At 44.4% G+C, this 23214-nt stretch overlaps 1 pseudogene; it reads left to right on the top strand.

Annotated features, from left to right (window-relative positions):
• Nucleotides 1–205: 205 nt before the first annotated feature.
• On the top strand, nucleotides 206–1904 carry LOC141981860 (uncharacterized; annotated as a pseudogene).
• Nucleotides 1905–23214: the final 21310 nt, after the last annotated feature.

The raw sequence follows: 23214 nt of genomic DNA, 5'->3' as shown, positions 1-23214 counted from the left end.
AAGTGGATTAGCACTGAAATCGACCTTGCTGGGTCCAGTTTGGGGTAGTGTGGATGCAGTTTAACGGTATTAGCCTCTGGGAGCTATCATAGAGTGCTCCATTGTGACCGCTCTGGACAGCACTCTCAACTCAGATGCACTGTCCAGGTAGACAGGAAAAGCCCCGTGAACTTTTGAATTTCATTTCCTGTTTGGCCAGCGTGGCATGACCATGCAGAGCTCTTCAGTACAGGTGACCATGCAGTCCAAGAATTGCAAAAGAGCTCCAGCATGGACCGAATGGGAGGTATTGGACCTGATCGCTGTACGGGGAGATGAATCCATACTATCAGAACTCTGTTCGAAAAGACAAAATGCCAAAATATTTGAAAAAATCTCCAAGGGCATGAAGGACAGAGGCTATAACAGGGACCCGCAGCAGCGCCGTGTGAAACTTAAGGAGCTCAGGCAAGCCTACCAAAGAACCAGAGAGGCAAACGACCACTCTGGGTCAGAGCCCCAGACATGCTTCTATGATGAGCTGCATGCCATTCTAGGGGGTGCCCCTACAACTACCCCAACGCTGTGCGTGGACTCCGTCAATGGACTCTCACGCAACCGGGATGCGGATTTTGGGGACAAAAAAGATGATGATGAGGAGGAGGAGGTTGAAGCACAGCAAGCAAGTGGAGAAACCATTTTCCCCAACAGCCAGAAACTGTTTTTCACCCTGGATCTAATACCCTCCCAACCCACTGAAGGCGGGCTCCTGCACCTAGAAGGTGGAGAAGGGAGCTCTGCTGAGTGTACCTTTGTAAATATAATACACGGTTTAAAAGCAAGCGTGTTTAATGATTAATTTTCCCTGAAGACTTGGGATGCATTCGCGGCCAGTACAGCTACTGGAAAAGTCTGTTAACATGTATGGGGATGGAGTAGAAATCCTCCAGGACATCTCAGTGAAGCTCTCCTGGATGTACTCCCAAAGCCTTTGCAAAAGGTTTCTGGGGAAGGCAGCCTTATTCCATCCTCCATGGTAGGACACTTTACCACGGCAGGCCAGCAGCATGTAGTCTGGAATCATTGCATAACAAAGCATGGCAGCGTGTGGTCCCAGTGTTTGCTGGCATTCAAGCAACATCCGTTCTTTATCTCTGTTATTCTCAGAGTGATATCATTCATGGTCACATGGTTGAAACAGGGGAATTTTATTAAGGGGACATTCAGAGGTGGCCGTTACTGCTGGGCTGTTTGCCTGTGGCTGAACAGAAATCATCCCCACTGTTAGCCACACGGTGGGGGAGGGGTGAAGCGATCATCCCAGAGAATTGTGGGCGGGGGGGGGGGGAGGGAGGTGTTAGTTGGGTTCATGCTGCATGTTAACCCGAAAACCTCGAGCCCCTCCTTATAAATGGCCAACCCATTTTAAAGGGCCAACCCAACGGGTGCTTGGTATGTGAAATGAGGGTGCTGCTGTTTGAAACCATTCCCACATGTTAGGAAGGTTAAAGAAGCCAAAAGACTGTGGCTTACCATGTCTGCCTGCAAGCTGAATTCTGTTGCCTGGCCCTGCGTGTGTGATCTCACACCATACTGGCAGTCCCTCGATATATGAGGCAAAATGCGACCTTGTAAAGAAAGCACACGTGCTATGTAATGTTAACAGGTTGGTTCACCATGCAAGAGTCTACCCAGTGTTCTCTAAAATGTCTCATTTTAAAGACCAGTCTCCCTTTTTCCCCTCCCGCAGATGCAAATGTTTCATCGCTCCAAGTATCATCTCCGTCCTAGAGGCTATCAAAGCTTAGAAGCTAAAAAAATGCACTTGCGATGAAATGTTCTCGGAGCTCATGGAGGCCTCCCACGCTGAAAGAGCCCAGCCCAATGCATGGAGGGAGACAATGTCAGAGTCCAGGAAAGCATAAAATGAACGTGAGGAGAGGAGGGATGAGTGAGAGGAGAGGTGGTGTCAGCGTGATGAGAGGAGACAGGATGCAATGCTGAGGCTACTGGAGGATCAAACTGATATGCTCCGGCATATGGTTGAGGTTCAGAAAAGGCCTCAGGAGCACAGACCGCCACTGCAGCCCCTGTGTAGCCAACTGCCCTCCTCCCCAAGTTCCATAGCCTCCTCACCCAGATGCCCAAGAACGCGGTGGGGGTCCTCTGAGCACCCAACCACTCTGCCCCAGAGGACTGCCCAAGCAACAGAAAGCTGGCATTCAATAAGTTTTGAAGTGCAGTGTGGCCTTGTCCTTCTGTCCTCCCCTCCTCCACCACCCCGCCCGGTGCTTCCCTCCTCCTCCCCGCCCCCAGGCTACCTTGGCAGTTATCCACCTATTTGTGTGACGAATTAATAAAGAATGCATGAATTTGAAACAACAATGACTTTATTGCCTCTGCAAGTGGTGATCAAAGTGGGTAGGGCAGTTGGCTTACAGGGAAGTAGAGTGAACCAAGGGGCGGGTTTTCATCAAGGAGAAAGAAACAGAACTTTCACACCATAGCCTGGCCAGTCATGAAACTGGTTTTCAAAGCTTCTCTGATGTGCAACATCCCTGCTGTGCTCTTCTAACCGCCCTGGTGTCTGGCTGCGTGTAATCAGCGGCTAGGCGATTTGCCTCAACCTCCCACCCCACCATAAAATCTCCCCCTTACTCTCACAGATATTGTGGAGCACACAGCAAGCAGTAATAACGATGGGAATATTGATTTTGCTGAGGTCTAACCAAATCAGTAAACTGCACCAGCATGCTTTTAAACGTCCAAATGCACATTCTACCACCATTTTGCACTTGCTCAGCCTATAGTTGAACAGCTCCTGACTACTGTCCAGGGTACCTGTATATGGCTTCATGAGCCACGGCGTTAAGGGGTAGGCTGGGTTCCCAAGGATAACTATAGGCATTTCAACATCCCCAATGGTTATTTTCTGGTCTGGAAAGTAAGTCCCTTGCTGCAGCCATTCCCACAGACCAGAGTTCCTAAAGATGCGAGTGTCATGTACCTTTCCCGGCCATCCCATGTTGATGTTGGTGAAATGTCCCTTGTGATCCACCAGTGCTTGCAGCATCATTGAAAAGTACCCCTTTTGGTTTATGTACTGGCTGCCTTGGTGGTCCAGTCCCAAGATAGGGATATGGGTTCCGTCTGTCGCCCCACCACAGTTAGGGAATCCCATCGCAGCGAAGCCATCCACTGTGACCTGCACATTTCCCAGAGTCACTACCTTTGATAGCAACAGGTCAGTGATAGCATTGGCTACTTGGATCACAGCAGATTTACCCACTCCAAATTGATTCCCGGCTGACTGGTAGCTGTCTGACATTGCAAGCTACCAGAGGGCTATTGCCACTCACTTGTGAACTGTGAGGGCTGCTCTCATCTTGGTATTGTTGTGCTTCAGGGCAGGGGAAAGCATGTTACAAAGTTCCATTAAAGTGCCCTTATGCATGCGAAAGTTTCGCAGCCACTGGGAATCGTCCCAGACCTGCAACACTATGCCGTCCCACCAGTCTGTGCTTGTTTCTCAGGCCCAGAATCGGTGTTCCACAGCATGAGCCTGCCCCGTTGTCACCAGGATGTCCAAATTGCCGGGGCCCGTACTTTGAGAGAAGTCTGTGTCCATGTCCTCATCACTCTCCTCACTGTGCTGCCGTCACCTCCTCACCTGCTTTTGCAGGTTCTGGTTCTGGTTCTGCATATACTGCTGGATAATGCGCATGGTGTTTAGAACAGTCACAACTGCCGCAGTGATCTGAGTGGGCTCCATGCTTGCCGTGGTAGGTTGTGAGCAGGAGAGCAGAGTGGCAGCGGAAGCGGCGGGTGGATGACGATGCTGACAGCAATATGGCGCCCGCACAGAAAAAGGCGCAAAGTGACTGTTGATTTCATGGAGGGTGAGGAGAAAGGGATAGGCTGGCAGCAGATGGTGCAGTACGACTGCTAGCCATCATCATCTCCTGGGTGCTCACCAGCAGACAGTGCAGTACAACTGCAAGCTGTCATCATCTCCTGGCTGGGAGAGCAGTCTGAGACAGAATGGCCCCCTCAAGGATTGAACTCACAACCCTGGGTTTAGCAGGCCAATGCTCAAACCACTGAGCTATCCCTCTGCCAATATTTCAGGTAGGACTGAATCTCCATTAGATAAAACTTAAAGAAGAGAATGACCTGAGTCATTCCCATGTCTGCCCAGGCGCCCCAACTGACCTCACCGAGGCTGGCCAAGAGCACCCAGGAGATGATGAGGACGGCTACCAGTCGTACTGCACCATCTGCTGCCACAAGGCAATGAGCTGCTGCTGTGTAGCAATGCACTCCCACGTCTGCCAGCACCCAGGAGACATACAGTGACAGTGAGCTGAGCGGGCTCCATGCTTGCAGTGGTATGGCATCTGTATGGGTAACCAAGGAAAAAAGGCGCGAAACGATTGTCTGCCATTGCTTTCACGGGGGGGGGGGGGGGGGGCTGATGACGTGTACCCAGAACCACCCGCGACAATGTTTTTTGCCCCATCAGGCATTGGGATCTCAACCCAGAATTCCAATGGGTAGTGGAGACTGCGGAAACTGTGGGATAGCTACCCATAGTGCGACGCTCTGGAAGTCGACACTAGCCTCGGTACTGTGGATGCACTTCGCCGACTTAATGGTCTTAATGGTCTTAAGTGGGGACACACACAGTCGACTGTATAAAATCAGTTTCTAAAAAATCAACTTCTATAAATTCGACCTAATTTCATAGTGTAAACATACCCTTAGACTTCAGGAAAGTCTGAGGAATCTGCACTGGTCTCTGGGCTAAGCAGTTGGACTGCTTGGTGTCAGGTCTCAGAAGGGGATTCTGGACAAGATCTCTATCCTGAGAGTATGCCTAGAGATGTGCCTGACCACTGCTCAGGTTCAGGAAGCTTAAATAGCACAAGACAATGAAGTTGGTGTCAAACACAACAGCCTGATGAGTATTCAGCTGGAGGATATTTACCAGGGTGTGTGTGTGAGAGAGAGAGAGAGAGAGAGAGAGGCTAAGTGATGACAGTCAATGGCGCTTAGCACCGAAGACTAAAGTGCTTTTGAAAATTGTAGCCATAAAACTTGATCTAATTATTTACAGTATTGCTTCTTTGTATTTCTCGTACAGGGAATAACTAAGGGATATTGCAGATATTGACATGGGCACAAGAAGAACTATTATATATAGAAATAAAAAATGTTTCTGTTTATGTATGTACACAGAGAACTACAATTCACAGGAGTAGAAAGTACAGATATTTTATAATGTGTATTTATATAATTATTTGAGATGATGCTGCATGTGTTGAATCATGAAAGCTTTTGATTTTGTCTGAGCTGTGATTCGGTAAAAGAGGATTGCATTTGCATCCTTCTTTGAGTGAAGTTTGGGGTTTTCACCTTCTGGTAACCTTTTTATGTGTGAATATCATCCATATTTCTAACTGAAAAGAACATTTGGATGAGACCTGCGGTTCTCATCTGAGTGAAATAATGTCTCACTTAGGATTTTCTAGTGTAAATATTTTTAATGATTTTCTCTTGGTTTTGTCTTTTGTGGCATATTTGAAAAATAGGCTGTCCTCTTTCTCTGTGAAAGTTTTAGAACTTTGAAGGAAAAGGTAATGCTAAGGTTGACTTAATAAAGACCTTGAAATCACCTGTCAAAATGTTGAAGATCAAGGAGACAGCTCCAGTTCCAAAAGTGCAGTTCTGAAGCTTCCATATATGTGAAGAAGAAAAAAGCTTCTCTTAATCTGTCATAAAAGGTCTTTTGTAGTCTCATAATAAAAAGAGCAAAATTGAGAACTAAGAGTTGCAATAAAGTATCTTTATACTTCAGTCATCTGAAAATGGCTAATATTTAAATGAAATTGTACACCCATGCAACTCCCTTGACCATAACACATCAGAATTTGACCCTTATTATTTTAGGGCCAGATTTCTGCCACCTTTATTCATGGCGAGTAACTCACTCTGAGTTGTCCCATTGACAATTCAGGAGTGACAAGATCTGGCCTTTATTCCATTACTGTACCACCCAAACCAATTGGTGCCCCATTGTTTCTTGGCGTTATACAAACACTTAGTCAGAGGTGACAACTTGAATTATGACAATAATTAGTGTGACCAACTGTGATGGAGTGTTCACCCCACACATGCCCGAAGGGGTTAATGTGAGCCAAAAGAGCCCAATTAAATTAGAAGGGAGCCAGGGCTTCGTAAGGCCTAATTGCAGATGAAGCCCAGCTGGGGAAGGAGCTAGAATAGGATCATAAAGCCAGAAAGTAAGAGGAAGGAGGATGCTGCAGGGAAAGGGCCTACAGCTGCTCTCTATAGGGAAAGGGAGTTGGCAAGGAGGGAATCCAGGGGGAGAGTAAGCCCTGGGATCCTGCCCTGGAGCAGAGTCTGAGGGGGCTGAAGTAGCCACGGGGAGCAGAAGAAACTCCAGTGGTAAATGTACAGTTAGACGAGGAGACAGAAAGATGGAGTAGGAAGGAACCCAGGGAAACAGTACAGGGTCTCAGAAGATCTGAGTTGCTAGTAAGAGGGTCCCTGGGCTGGATCCTGCAGTTGTGGGTGGGCCTCGTTCACCTACCAACCACTGTGAAGTGGCACAGGGCCTAGAGGTGGAATGGAAGACCGTTTGAGGCAGTATCTGGGCAGCTGCTCTGATGGGACTTTGATACACAAGAAGGGGGTGACTGTATTGTGACCTGGCCAGAGAACCATGTCGCAAAGAGAGAGCACTTCAGTTGTAAAGAGGTAGAGGGACCATGGCATGTGCAACAGATCACAGGGGGTGCCATATAGGGCAAAAGCTAATCACCAGATATAGCCACCAGGAAGTGCCCCTGTGGTATACTTGCATTTACTCTGACAAATGGAAGGAATAAAGAAAGAGGAAAGAATAGCAAAAACACTGGACTAGTCATGTGCAAAATTGGCAAGATTAGTCTTTTTAAAGATATAAATAAGTGAGCTATTAATATCAGTACACCCTACTGATCACATTCTAACCATTATCAATAAACAGTTCACCATAGACCTAATGGGAATTCCTTTATTAATTTAGGTGTCTGCTTTTCTCAATGATTGAATGTCACTTTCAGTGTTACTAAGCAAAGGAGAGGACACCTGGCTCCAATCCATGTCTAGTTATTTTCTTTCCACTGTCCTCTCTTGCTGTGCTCTGAGGACATAAGTATGATGATCATTATTACATAAATACTATCTGCAAAGTACAGAATTTTATGTTGAATATGAAATTAGAGGATACCTACTATATAATTTTGTTGTACTATATACTTAATGTTAGTTTAAGCAGGTGTAAATTTTTCTTTTGTGTATGGAATGAACCTGTTTTTGTTGCATTTGCCCTCTCCTAACTGAGTTCTTCCATTAGGCTGCTGTCCAATTAACTATTTTTTTTAAGTCTGTAGTGCTGTTAAGTTAGATTTGCACTGCTAACTACTTATGTTGATCCCCAGAGTTACTCCATTAGCAAAAAGTGAAGGCAAATAGAGAACACAGTTGTTTATATCCTAATATAAAGGGATGGAAGGAGGAAGGAACAGAATATTGATGAATTTGTTGTATCATCCTTGTATCATCATCAGCCACTAATAAAAATTAATGCCAAAGGTTTCAAATGCTTGTATGGGCACAAGTAGCCTCTGGACACAAGTCAAAGTAGGGCATAGAAGTTTCTTCTAAAGATTGCTCCAACAACAATCAATGTGCTGTGAGTACATTAGGTCTCCTGTTCTCCAGTAGGGTGGGTTTGGGGCATGGCTTTGGGGATGTGTTCTTGGTCAGCTTTTTTTCCTAAAACCAATGAGGAATCCCTGAGCACTCTACAAGGTGTTCTGAACTCAAGTGGGTCAGAGGCACACCTAAGCTAGATGCTCCAGGTTAAAGTACTCAACATCTGGTCCTTCGTTAGCTGCCCTGTGGTAGGTGCACATTGCTATTAGTGTCCAACCAAATATACATTCTTCCATAATAACAACTGTCTGTGGGTGAACCAGAGGAAAAGAGAGAGAGATTTTGATAGGAACTTGGCAAAGCAGATGGAGAGGATGGGAGGCCAACAGGGGCACACTCATAAGGCTGCAGGAGCAGAGGAAGTGTTGGGCTTGTGGGCAAAGAGCTGGAAAAGTGATTGTGGGAGATTGCAACACTGCATCCATCTGTTTAGTCAGGTTTTACCACACCCATCTAGAGCACCTTGTAGTAGTGCATTGTGAGGTCACTAGCAATTTTTACATGTAATTCTTTACTTCTTTATAATGATGTACCTCAGGGAAAGAAGGAAGTGGTAAATAGAGGAGTAGACATAGGCAAGGAGACACCCATCCCCTAACAGGAAAGCCTGTCAGTCATGCAGTACCTTTTTTGGACCTGGCTTGCATAATCCAGAAGGTACAGTCTCACCCTTGAAACCTGCCAGAATCTCTGTGATGAACCGACATGGGAGATGAAAATATATACCGGGGTGGCCAACCTGTGGCTCCAGAGGCACATGCAGCTCTGCAGAAGTTAATGTGCGGCTCCTTGTATAGGCACCGACTCTGGGGCTGGAGCTACAGGCGCCAACTTTCCAGTGTTTCCGGGGGTGCTCACTGCTCAACCCCTGGATCTGCCACAGTCCCTGCCCCCACTCCACCCCTTCTTGCCCCCTCCCCGAGCCTGCCATGCCCTCGCTCCCCCCCCCAGCCTTCTGCACACCACGAAACAGCTGAGTGGGAGGTGCGGAGAGGGAGGGGGATGCGCTGATCGGCGGGGCTGCTGGTGGGTGGGAGGCATTGCGGGGGAGAGCTGATGTGGGGGCTGCTGATGCATTACTGTGGCTCTTTGCCAATGTACATTGGTAAATTTTGGCTCCTTCTCAGGCTCAGGTTGGCCACCCCTGATATATACCTTCAGGAGCCCCAAACTCTCCATGCCCTCCCAGGTCAACAGTATACTAGGCATTCCTGAAATATTGTTTTGCACTGTTGGGATCAGTCATCCAGCATCCTTTACCTGCCTTGCAGAGTTCTTCAATGCCAATGAACACAAAGCAAAACAGTATTTCACTTTCCCCATAGAAAGGCAGGCACAGTTATAAATCATGCTGGAAGTTTATGCCATTTCACAATTCCTCTCTTATTGGGCATCATGGATGCAACATGTATCTATCTGAGGACATAAAGAATAGATACCTCAAGAACAGAAGGCATGCTTGCTGAACTATTGTTGATAACGTGATCCCAAACTGGTATCCACAGCTCACATTCTGCAGAGCTCTAGGCTGGATTTAAGTAAATCTTAAAGAATTTCCCCAAACCAGTAGGCAATATGAATATGGACTAATGGGCTAGATCCTCGGGTGGTTTAAACTTCACAGCCTTATCAGATTTACACTAGCTGAGAATCTGGCCCATTTGAAAGGATCAGGTCTGATATAAGTACTTCTGGTTTCTCTTCACCTCACAGTCCTGCTTCTCCCCATACCTCTCTCTTGTTCTCCACTTTGCCACATTACTTTCAGTTTCTCAGATGACATGTAAAGAAATATTTAAACTATTTGAACCCAGGAGATTGTTAAAGAACATTGTAGCAATTCTTCTACCTACAGTGACTTATCCATTTCTTGTCTTTTGGACATAATGGTATTAGTGATGTGTTGTATTTCAAGTTATGACACCTCAATTTAGCAAACCTACAAAGGACAATGCAAACTGAAGTATATTGCCTTGCCTGGCTCTTCTTCTGTGTTATGACTGATCATTGTTTTCATTTTTGCTCTTTGATGTGATTACGACAAAGCACTACTGCATTATAGTTCCATCATCAATAAAAATCTTTATTGAAAATAATAGTGGAGATAATGGTATCAGAAAGAGAATTCAGGATTTGGCAAGAAATCTCTGAATATAAATCCTTTCATTATATATTCAGGAGCCTCCATTGTGCCAGACTGATGAGTGGTGAGGGAAAGGGTTGTTCTGTAGTTAGTTTTAATAGTATGTAAAGTTCAGTTATGAGAAAACTGAGTGCAACAGACAAGAGGGAGAACCTAGACAAGAGATACAAGGAAAGAAGTAGTAAGGATGAATATATTAGGAAGACAAAGATAAATCCATGAAGATTGACTATACCTAAGTATTACCCACATAAACTCTAAATGATTGGACCAATTGGTTCCATTTACAACAGGCTATGCCCCCAGGCAGGATTTTATGGGGAACTTGTACCTGCTGTGTGGTGAGAAAACTTCAAGTTACACTCTGGATCCATAATTTTCAAGCACCAAGTTAACTTTGTGCCAAGTGAAACAAGTTTTTTTTTTCCTTTTTATTTAGTAGTACAGGCTGACAATACTAGTTCTACTCATGCAGAGAACAAGTCTAGGATCCAGAACTTGCAGTTCTGGCTATTACGGCAATATGAGTAGTGGTAGTGGTTTCACATTGCAATGCTCATAAAATATATACAGGAGGAGCCTTCTCCGCTGTAGGATGGGAAAGCAAGTGGATCCTCATTCCTTTTCTTGCCCCAGTTTTCCTGTAGATTGTAGAAAGTGGGTTGTACCAGAGACAGATGAGAGACATTCCTGTTGAAAGTCTCTGTGTGAAGATAAAAGCCGAGGGGAGGGACAGAGGCAATACCGTGGTGGGGTCTATACCAGACCACCATATCACGAGGAGGGGGAGGTGCATAAGGCATTTATAAAAAATAATAGAAGTATTCTAAGCAGAAGACTTGGGGAACTGCGATGGGGCATTCACCTCACACTAGGCCTGAAGGGGTAAATATAGTCAAGAGAAGCCAGTTAGCCATAGTCTGCCCCGAAGGGAAGCTAGGACACAGTGAGGCTTAATTGGCGATGAAGCTCACCTGGGCAGAAACATGCAGTGCTTCTATAAAGCTAGGAAGCTGTCAACAGAGAAGCCTTTGGTCACACTCCCTGATAGGGGGTCAGGGGGAGAAGAGTTGGAATCTGTACTAGGAGTGCGGAAAGCAGTTCAGGGAAGATCTAGTACTCCTGGTTCAAGGGTCCCCGGACTGGAGCCCAGTGTAGAGAATGGGCCTGGGTTCCCTTACAAGCCATTGTGGGAGTGGCGTGGTCAGAGCAGTGGATATGGAAACTGCTTGAGACTGTGAGAAGAGATAATCTTGTGAGACCCTGGAAGGAGAGGCTGAGTGTTTGGAAAGATAAGCCATGAAGGAGAGGTGCTGCAGTTCCTGTGAGAGGTGGGCCACAGAGCAAGTGACTAAAAAAAATGGGCTGAGTGACTGCAGGACAGGGTGCAAACAGTGGTGAACTAATTCCCCAGATGAACACGAGGAAGGATCAGTGAGTAGTGAGTAGTACACTCCCTTTATAGGGACTTTACACAGGTATCAGTTGGTAAAACAATATGGCAATTATCTCTGAGAACACTTCAAGGAAGGGGGAGATCCTGCAGGACCAGAAAAGGTACTATCTCCCCCCCCCCAATCCCCACCCCTTTTAAAAGATAGGGAAAACAAGGAGGACCCAGGGAATGACAGACTAGTTAACCTAATTTTGTTATAAAACATGGCTTATAAAACTTGTGAATGACACCAAATGCAAGCACTCTGGTGAGCAGGATTAGAATTCAGAATTATCTTGATAAAATAGGCCAATTGGTCTAAAGTCAAGAGATGAAATTCAGTAAAGACAAGTTCAAAGTACTACACTTAGGAAGGAAGGAAAAGGCAAATGCATAAACACAAAATGGGGAACAACTACACTAGGCAGCAGTAGTGAAGAAAAGGATCACAAACTGAATGAATCATCTGTGTTATGCTGTTGTGAAAAAAAGGCAAATGCCTTCTGGGAGGTGTTAAGAGGAGTATTGTATGTAAGAAACAGGAGGCAATTGTTCCACCCTCAACCTCAGCTTGAGCACGGTGTGAGGTTTTGAGCAGTGCACTAACAAAGATATGAACAAATTGGAGGGAGTCCAGAGAAGAGCAACAAATATATATATTTTGTGAAGCAGGGAATGACCTAATGAGGAAAGGTGGAAAGAATTGGTTATCTTTAGTATAGGAAAGAGAAGGGTGAGGGGGCACATGGTGAAACTCTTCAGATATGTAAGGGCTTTGATAAAAAGCATGGTGTTTAAGTGTTCTCCATGCCCACTGAGGGTAGTCCAAGAAGTCATTGGCATAGTTTGCACCAATGGAGATTTAATTTAGATAGGAAACATTTTAAAACTATAAGGATCGTTAAACATTAGAACAGGTTCCTAGGGATATTATGGAAACTCCATCCCTGGAACTTTTTAAGAACAGGTTTGACAAACACCTGTGAAGGATGATCTAGATACACTTAATCCTGCCTTAGTGCAAGGTGATGGACTAGATGACCTCACAGGGCTCAAATTTCTATGATTTCACTGTTCATTGTGAAGAAATATGATTATGGAGCAGGGTTGCTAGCTGCCACTCACAAAATTAGTGGAGGTCACCAGGCCTCGGTCTTATGTGTTTAGAATTTGTAAATGATGTGACAGAGTATATTGTCTCTTAGCAGTTGTAACTGTCTTTTTAATCATAGACCAGAATTTTCAAAATTATCTTTTAGATTTTTGCAAGCCACTATAAAAGATCACCCAACACTAAAGAGACGAGGGGCAGGTCTATGCTATAAATGGTGCAGCTGCGGTAGCTCTCCCATTGGCTTAGTTATTCCACCTCTGTATATAATATAGTTATACCGCCCTTAATCCCATGTGTAAACAGCACTATGTCGCTCAGGGGTGTGAAGAATGTAGTTACACCAAAGTAAGTGTGTAGTGTAGACCTGGCCAAGCTGGGTGAGGTAATATCTTTTATTGGACCAACTTCTGTTGGAGAGAGAGACAAGCTTTTGAGTTTACACAGAGCTCTTCTTCAGGTCTGGGAAACCAGAGTGTCACAGCTAAATACATGGTGGAGCAGATTATTTAGCATAAGTATTTGATATCTTCCATTATTGTTTGCAATGTTGTAGCTGTTTCAGTCCCATGATATTAGAGAGATAAGGTTGGTGAGGTAATTAATACCTTTTATGGATACAACAACACTGCATACATGCAACACTAGGCATTTCAAAAATACACTAACAAATACAGACCCTTCAATTTTCACTGATCAAATCAAATTGTGGTGTATTGAAAGCTATGCTAAAATTGTGATCAATCACTTTAAATTCTCTGGGGTTTTTCCTTGTGCGCCTTGCAGGCTGGGTCATACCTCTCAAGCGCCCTGCATTGTGAAGGATATCCCACATCTGGCCCCCATTTTTAAAGTTGGCCCACTGTCTCACACTGCCATGGCAAAGCCCCAGCAACACCACTACACCGAATCTGGGGGGTTGGGAGTGAGGTTTACCTCACCGAGTTGATGTCTCCACACAGGGCACTGTGTGAGCAGGGATAACTGTAACCACTCTAGTGTACTGCAAACGTGAGGGGGACTCACTAACGAATATTGTCTTGCTCCTCGCAGGGATGTGGGATGGGTCCATCCCAAGCTTACACTATCCTGGCTGGATTATTCAGGGAGGGTTTGCGTTCCTCATATGCTGCCGGGAGCACAGAGTGCTCAGCAGAGGAGCTCAGAAGCTGGAGGCAGCAACAGCACAGCGTCAGGTACTTCTGTATTCCTCCCTAATAGTTCCCATGCACGTTCTGCAGACAGGTATTGCTTGCTCTTTACTAAAGGGATTTAAAAGGAGTAAGATTACTTCCCTGCAGCGCATACATGAATTTCTGCATGAGTGGAAGGTGCAGCTGGTGGCTGCAGTGCTGCACCAACATGTTGTGCCTCACTGAAGGGAGCAGGGAGGAAAGGTGCTGAGGGGGGGTTTCTTATGCTTGCACCAGAGCATTCAGCAATCTGATGTCTGGGGCTGAGGTGGGGGTATTTCTGTTCTGAGCACCTCTAGCTGCAACTTGCAGATTCCATTTTCGCAGTGCAAGAAATGCCCAAGTTACTAGAGTTATGTCTGTAGTACTAGCACTAGAGCTGCTGTAGCGTAGATACTTCCTACATCAACAGAAGGGGTGTTTCCATTGATGTAGGGTGGTAGCTACGTTGATAGAAGAATCCTTCCATCAGCCCCTTATGCTGGGGGTTAGGTATGCCTAACTGCGGTCCTCAGGGCACAACATTTTTCATAGCCCTGAGTGACATAGCTAGGAAAACCTAAGTTTTAGGTATAGACCAGGCCTAAGGCATTGCAATACTTTGCAAGGAGATGCCTCCAGGGCTGCTTTCGAGCTATGATGACAATCTGAGGGAGATTTTAAAGAGAGAGAGAATTTTAAATGGAAATGCATTACAAAATCCTTCATCCTAACATGGAGGGTCTTGTGTTTGCCCCATTCAAATGCTGAGCCTGAGGGCTTGTCTTCACTATGGGCTAAATTGGTGCCACTGTGATCAATGCAATGGCAGCAATTTAGCGGGTCTGGTGAAGATGTAATAAGTCGATGGGAGAGCGCTCTCCTGTTGACTTCAGTACTCCACCTCAATGGGATGCAGAAGCTATGTTGATGGGAGAGTATCTCCCACCGACAGCACAGTGTGGACACTGTTGTAAATCGATCTAAGCTATGTCAACTTCAGTTAATTAACTTGCATAACTTAGATCAATTTACCTTGTTAGTATAGACAAGGCCCGAATGTGCTTCTTGCATAGGTAGGGGTGAACGGAGTGTGTGTGTGTTTGTGTGTTTTAAAGGGGAGGGGTAAAATTGAGTTGGTATCAAGCCTAAACATAACACTTAATTCACTGATTTCTATTAAAATGAATAAAGATCATGAGTGCTTTGAGGAACAGTCAGTAGCTGAAAGAAGTCTTGGAGCTGGGTTTTAAAAAAGCAACCTCAAAATACACTAACAGTGAGCATTGGAACAAATGGACTTTATATTTATTGTGAATAGTGGCTTTTCTACATAAATTAGGTTTTTACACAGAATCATTGTTTAGTTTGAGTAAAATAAGTTCCAGATTGCATGCTTGAACATATATTTAATAAAACAGTGTATTCAATAAATTTTTTTGATGTCCCTCATTTCAAGGTGTTTTTTCTCTCATTTTGAGGGTCGTTTTGCCTTATTTCAGCGTCCAGCGGTTGAGATGTATGGCCTAGCTGGCCTCTGTAGGAAAGTTCATAATCTGGTTTTAGCAGCAGTTAGGGTATGTCTACACTTACAGAGTTTTTGTGCTGTAAGTTTCACCGGTGATGGAGAACCAGTAAAAGTAAAGCGCTGGTTTGTGAACTCCCTCAATTCCGCAGGCATCAGAGAGTGTTTACACTACCAGCACTTCCATCCCCGATGAGAGCAGCGCTGTAGGGCAGCTCTCTCTAGGGCAGCTCTCTCACACTGCAGCTCTTTCAACAGATCTTGTGGGAAGCAGGGGGTGAGCGGAAGGAATTGTGGGTCCCTGCTCAGTGCCCAGTGCTGCCCTGCTTCATGTCTCAGGAGCCCCACTACTTCCTGGTTTCTTCTGTGGCATTTTTTTTAAAACCTCCTGTTGTCTGGCTGCTTTCCCCCTCATATCGACAAACAAAGGGAAAGGGAGCTTCAAACTTCCTGGGGCTTACAGAGGGAGGGGCAGACATCCGTGCATCAGAGCAGTGGGGATGCTGGCTAGAGTGGTCACTTTTGGAACTGTGGGATATCCTTTGGAGCCCAAAGGTTGTTTACACTGGTGGAACATGTCTTCACTTTCACAGCAGTGCAAAAAGAACAGTGGTAAGAGCTGTATGCCTCTCCTGAAGGTGATTTTCTTTTTGTGGTGAAACTTCTGAGTGAGTCAGGATGGGTGAATCAGGATGGGTGAGTCAGGATGTTAACCAGAGCTCCTGTGATGTGCTGCACAATGACCTTATAAATTTGATGCAGAGAAACCATGTTCTCTCTGTGCAGAGAAGGTCACCATGGCACTAAGCGCACTGTCTACCCAAATCTTCCAGATAGTCATCAGGAAACCACAAGGAACAGCCAACTGGCAGCCTCAAATACACTAGCACAATTTCTCCAGGCTCTGAACAACAAAACTGGAGACACAGACAGACCCAGCATAGGAACGCATGAAATGTGATTACCCATTTCCCCATTTGCTTGGATGGCATCCATGTTCCCCTGAGGTCCCCAAAGCAGAGTAATGTAACTATAATAAAGATTACATTATAGGAACATGATGCTCTGCTTGAATGGAGTTCAATCACTTTTGATTAATTACTACCTATTATCTTTACATCTAGCCAGTGTAGCAGTTTACGATGGGATCTGACTACAAGAAATGTTTGAAATGGGGAGCAACAAACCATTTTTTCAGCTGACGGTGACAAAAGATTAAACAAATTCAAATATTATAATTTTTGAATGACCTATAACTCAAACAATTTGACTTTGTCTGCAATTTTAGGAACACTCTACTTTTCCTTCAAAATAGATCTAGAGATTTTCTAGCCAGAATGTTTTCCAAGCCCAAACTAGTCAATGTTACAGGTGTACTAAAATAGGGCTTTCTAATGGAAGCTGGTTGCAGTCTTAACTAAAGAAGAGCTACTGCCTCTCTGTGCGGTTGTAGGCCTAGGGTTACTATAGTACTTGCTTAATTTAATTTATGGACAGTGTAGAAATGGTGACCAGAAGGCAGTTATGATGAAATATGATCCAGTGTTAGTCTGGGACCTGAGATACCTGAATATAGTTCCCTGCTCGCCACAGACTTACTGTGTGACCTATGGCAAATAATTTAGTCTGTGCTGCCGTTCCTCATCTGTAAAACGGGAATATTAGTGCTTCGTGGGTGCGCTGGGAAGATAGAAATTAAATTTAAAAATTCTGAGGTGCTCAGATACTAGGGTAATGAGAGCCACATAAGTGTCGAAGCTCACACAGACATACTTGTGTTAGCTTGCATCAAGCTAGTACACTAAAATTTGTGGTAACATGGGCAGTGGTGAGGAGTAGCACAGGCTAGCTGCCCCAAGTATGTACCTATGGCATCTGGGCAGGTTTGTACTTAGGGTGGCTAGTCTATGCCACCCCTTGCTGTTGCTCTGCTATATGTTCTACACTACTGTTTTTAGTGCACTAGCTTGAATCACACCCCAGCTCCAAGGGTAGATGTAGCCATAGACAAATCTCTACAGTAAAGGTTCTTAAAACCCTTAAATGAATATTTAACATTATTTCAAATATTTTTTTTCCTAAATAACTTGCTCTCAATGGCTTTCAAAGCAAGTTGTAGAAAACGATAACAGATTTTGCAGCTTCTTGCTTGTTACGTTCTCTTGTGTGAGACGTACTCAGCAAAGGTGGGTTGGTGCTCTTGGGACTGGTGCAGTAATCCTAAAAGTAGCTGGTGCCAATAAAATGTTGAGTGCCCTGTAATAACTATTCTCATAACTGCCCCCTGAGTTACTGAAGTTTTAAGGGGTGACTATTAATTAATTAAAAAGAAAAGGAGTACTTGTGGCACCTTAGAGACTAACAAATTTGTTTGAGTATAAGCTTTCATGAGATGCATCCGATGAAGTGAGCTGTAGCTCATGAAAGCTTATGCTCAAATAAATTGGTTAGTCGCTAAGGTGCCACAAGTACTCCTTTTCTTTTTCCGAATACAGACTAACAACGGCTGCTACTCTGAAACCTATTAATTAACTGCAAATCCATAAATGAGACCGAAGCCACAGCATTTTTATCTGGAAACTCAAGTCCCTTTGCAACTGCATAGCTTTGTCTAATTCTGGCACAGCAGAGATTTTGTTTATCCTCTGAGGGAGGATCTGCCTATAGAGCACAGATTACCTTTACTCATAAAATCAATTAAGAACTTTCTTTTCTTGTCAATAGCTTTACTGTACACAATAGATTCTGAAAAGTTATTGGATCACCACATCCTTATTTCTAATCACTGTCACTCAGAGACAACCTTAATCTAACTATCTTCAGTAGCTCTGCGTTACTTTGCAGCGTCTCCCGACATGCCACTGACTAAACAAAGTTATCTAATTTCCTTTTTCTGAAACACAATGGCTCCCAATAACCATATAGCCAGCAGAAAAAGCACTAAATGGAGATGCTAGGAGAACTAGGTATCAAAAGTATCCAGTTCTGACTAACATTATATATTCATAATCCTCTGCTGCTGTGATTTGTTCTTGTGGCTATTTGGTTCGTCAGTACACAGACACAGGAGAGTCAGAAGAGAGTAGATCTTAGGACAGCTCTGAAGGACAGTTCCTCTAATAGTATGTAATCTTCCTAACACTTCACTGCAGCATTGTATGATATAGATTTGAACATAACTGTGTGTCAAAGTTAAAAATAATTCCACATACTATATGAGATTTGGGCAGCATTTGTCACTTGCAGCTTGTGTCTTTTCTTTTTCCTCTTGTACTGACACTGGGCTTATCCTCAGCAGACAATAATTTTCTCACATTTTCCCTAAGTGACACAGTTCGTTGTAGAGAACCTAACAGTATATCATGATTCTAATGCAAGTGTATATGATCTCACAGGATACACAACAGCCCCTTTGGCTGCCCTTTTTCAATTCCCCATTAAATTAGTGTCACTGGAGGCTTTGGAAGAAATAAAAATAGTTTACACTGAGAAATAAAAATAGTTTACATTATCTACAGGGGAGAAAACACAGCTGAGGGGTTACAAGAACTTGGAGTCAGAAGATTTGTTTGATTCCCAGCTGTTACCATGTGCAAGACACCATTAAATTTCTGTGCACCTCAGTTTCTTCATTTGTAAAACAGGATCATAATTCCTTTCCTCTTATGGGATGGGTGTCCAAATCAATCAAACAAAGAAACAGAAACCACACACCACACAGTTCTGATCATGGCCCTGTCCTGGTAAAAACCTTTGGCTTCATTAGAGTAAAGAAGTACACTGACCATTAGTAGAGAGAGATTTTTGGCATCTAACCAAGTGTACTTCTACTATAGAAATAAATAAATACAATATTCAGGTATGTTGGCAAGCTAGGCAACAGTAATTAGTTGAATGCGTTGGTATACAATCTCATCTATGCATTTCAAATAGGCTCATCACCATAGTATCAGACTGCCATTCAATTTACATTTATTGCAGTGAGATTTTTACAGTCTGAAGAACTCATTCCCATAAGGGTAGGTCTCACCCTTCATGAGTAGTCAACAAATGTTTATATTTCATAATTATGTATAGGTTATTGCAAAGTCTAAAAAAGCACAGAAGTCTGAGTCCCAGTGTTACATATTAGGTTCAGAGGGTTCAACCTAGTGGGCAGAGTAGAATCAAAAAGCAAAGTTGGAGGCCTGGTCTGGGACAAACCAATGGTCAGAGACAGCAGTCAAAAATTCTGAGGAATGTAGGGGGTTAGGGCTGGAGTGGGAGAAGGCATGGCCTGGAGTAGAGGCCAGTGCAGAAAGCATGTCTGGTGCAGCTTTGGGTGTAGAACGCACTGAGTAGCCACTGTGCTGCTGTTGCTACAGGGTTTAAATGATGATCTGTTGGCCCTTCCGTCGAGTCAAGGAACATAGTCACTTAGTGATGGTTTATTGGGCTCAGCCAACCTCACTGTGGTGCGAGGCAACTGCACCCATAGTCTATTGAGTTCCTGATGATACCCCCACCTAGAGAGATCCTTCTAGGAGCCCTCGGCCCTGGCTTGTGAGAGTATCTTTGGTGAAATTCCCGTAGGAGATAGGGATCATGAATGCTTACTTCTGGTTCCTAGGATTGTTCCTCTGGCCCATACCTCTTCTGATCTATCAAATATTGCAGTTTTCCCTTGACCCACAGGGGACTGAGGACCTGATAAACTTCATATTCCTCCTGCCTGTGGACAGTTACTGTGGACGCAGGAAAGTCAAACCAGTCAGAGAAGGAGTTGCTGACATATGGTTTAAAGAGAGAAATATGAAAGATGGGATGAATCTTGAACGATTCTGGATGTTGAACTTTGAAGGCCACTGGGTTAATTTGCTCAGTAATCCAAAAAGGATCCATGTATTGGTGGTCAAGCTTTATTGAAGACTATTTGTTTTTACTTTCCAAGTTGAGAGTCAAACTTTACCCCCTACTGTAAGGTTAGAGATGGCCTGTTGTTGTTGGTCTGTGTTGTTGGTCTTATAAGTTTCTTTCATGGCAAGTATGTGTGCTGGAGGAGGTGGACCAGGTCCATGGCTGCTGAAATGACAGAGCTTTTGGGAAGGTGGAATTGGGGATGAAAACCAAAATTTGCAAAGAATGGGGTCTGTTAGGTTGAGGCATGGGTCACGTTGTTGTACATGAAACAGCCATTAGTCTGGGGATGGTAGGCTATCTAGGTGAGGGGCTTGTTACCAAGAAGGCAAAGAAATTCTTGCCATAATTGATCAATGAATTGAGGGCATCAATCTGAAATGATGTGTGTTGGCATGTTGTGCTACCAAAAAATGTGCTCCAGGAAAGCTTGCATGGTTTCATGGGCAGATGATACAGTGAGACAGGGAATAAAATGGGCCATCTTGGTCAGAAGGTCCACTACAGTGACGATAACTGAGGACCCTTGAGAGCATGATAACTCCACTATAAAGTCCTTTGAGTGACTGGACCAAGGATTCAGAGGTGTGGGGAGGAGCTGAAGGAAGCACCCAGGCCTTGATTGTGGTCTGTTAGTGTGGGCACTGCAGTTGCATGACATAACAATTTTTAACATCAGTTCATAGGATTGGCCATCAGAAATATTTAGTGATCAGGTTCCAGGTTTTATATGGGCTGACATGTCCTGCTATGGATGAGTCATGGCACAACCTTAGCACCTGAAGCTGGGAGCTGCCCTCAAGACTGTAGGGTTGATCCCCACAATACAGAAAGTCTTGCGGCAGATAAAACCTTGAATCCATGGAAGCACCAGGGCTTCTTAGTCTGACAGATTTGGCTGCAAATGGGTTGCTTAGAAGCAAAGAAAGGTTAATGTAATCAGGTGATCAGCAATGGTCCCACAGACAATGTGGGAGGCTTTAATAATGATTATGCAAGATTCCTTCTCCACTTCATGGTCCTTGTGCTTGCAGGACAAGGCATTTGCCTTCCCGTTCTTAGTCCAGGATGGTACATAACCATAAAGTCAAATTGGGAGAGGAAATGGAAATCTGATGCTGGTTGAGTCATCTTGCTGTCCGTAGATGCTCCAAATTCTTGTGATCTCTCCAGACTTGGCCAGAGGCACAGGCCTCCTCAAGTATATGGTGCCACTCTTTGAAGACAGCTTTGATTGCCAGGAGTTCATTGCCCCATGCCTCATAATTTCTCTCAGAGGAAGTCAACTTCTAAGAGTAAAAGACACAGGGATGAAGCAACAGGTGAGGACCTGAAAATTGCATGAGGACCATCTCTATCACAAAGTCACAAATATGAAGGCCTTTGTTCGGTTCAGATGGGTCAAAACAGGGGGCAGAAATAAACTTGAAAGCCACCTGCATGTCAGTGGACCAGATGAACTTGGTCCCCTTCTTAAGGAGGAATGTTATAGGATCTACCAGGTCAGCAAATCCTTGGATGACTCGCTGGTAAAAATTTACAAATCTGAGAAACCTCTGCACTCTGTGTATATTTGAGGAAGCTTTCCACTCAGTGATTGCTGTAACATTTTTGGGGTCCGTGGTGAGTCCTGCCAGAGAGATGACATAATCCAGAAAAATCCATGATATCCTTGTCAAATTCACATTTCTCAGCTTTTGCATACAAGTTGATTTTGATGAAGCCAATCAAGAATGGTGAGCGCATGGTGGTCATGGAGTCCTTAATTCTCTGGAAAAGATGAGAATATTATTGAAATAGATTATCATGAATTGATCAAGGATATCCTTGAAGACATTGTTCATTAAATTCTGAATGGTAGCAGGGGTGTTACATAGACAAATAGCACGGCTGCATACTCAAAATGGATGTATCTGGTTTGAAATGCAGTCTTCCATTCATCCCCTTGTCACATTCTGACAAAGTTCTGTGCTCCACACAGATCTAGCTTTGTGAAGACCTGAGCTGAATGGAGGCTTTCCAGGAGTTCGTTTATGGGAAGAAAGAGGTATTAATTGCAGATGATCTTGTTTAGGGCTAATCAACACAAAGTCAAAGGGAACCATACTTAGCCACAAAGAAGATAGGTGCTCCCAGTGGGGAAGCTGAAGACCAGAAGTTAGGTGATCCCAGCCAGAATCTGAAGGCCTGGATTCCTCCAGGGCTGGAGTGCGCCACAGAACATGACTGCCCATTTGCTGGAGTTGGAAAGGCATACTCATTGGCATCATGATGAACAGAAGAGTATAGACTATGAGCACCAGCTGATTCAGGGGTCATGAGTGATGAGCCAAGGGACACCAAGGATAACTGGCAAGTGCAGAGCATGGATGATTCTGAACGTCAAGATCTCTTGGTGACCACAGAGGATAATGACCTCCATGGGGGCTGTCTGATATGTGATGGAGCCTGAAGAGAGGAGTGACCCATCAATAGCATTGACAAGCACAAGTAAGTCCTTGCAAAGGATAAGAATTCAATGGCCCTTAACAAACTCATGGTTGATCAAATTGCTGGAGGGGACTGAGTCAAAGAATACTTCTAAGAGGATATTGGGCATATCAGACTGCTGGAGTTGAAGAGGGAGAGGATGTGACTAAGTGGGAATATTTTGTAATATTTTTGAGTCCTGTTTGTGCCTCAATTTCTCCTATATGCTGCATTGTTCCCAGTGAGGTGGAAATGACTGTTTGCTCAGCCCTAGCAAGGCCTGGCACAAATTAAGCACTGGTTTGCTGTGACGGCAGGTGGAGATACACAAGTGTAAATGTTGTCTAGCTTTCTGGTCCTTAGTCTCCATGTCAATGGTGCATGTTAGAAGACAATAGCAAATCCAATTTCCAGGACATTGACAACTAGCAACCAATGACATAAAGGAATATGGACTTTCCCACCTCTCCTTAGAGATGCTGAACAGCAATTCCCAGCTGGAGTTCGGAAAACTGGAGAGGTAGGAGGAGGGAGATAAGAGGAGTCAAGTCCCTCACTTGGAGTATGATGAAGGAGGTCAGATGGAGTGACAGACAGAGCTTGAACCAACACGTTCACTACAGTATGGCTGGGCTCTCAGCTAATCAGAATGAACTATGCATCCAAGGATTTCCATGCTGCGTTCCAGTTAAAGAATAAACC

This window comes from Natator depressus, chromosome 2, assembly GCF_965152275.1.
Source record: "Natator depressus isolate rNatDep1 chromosome 2, rNatDep2.hap1, whole genome shotgun sequence".
Classification (NCBI taxonomy): Eukaryota; Metazoa; Chordata; order Testudines; family Cheloniidae; genus Natator; species Natator depressus.
This window is presented reverse-complemented; position numbering and strand designations above follow the sequence as displayed.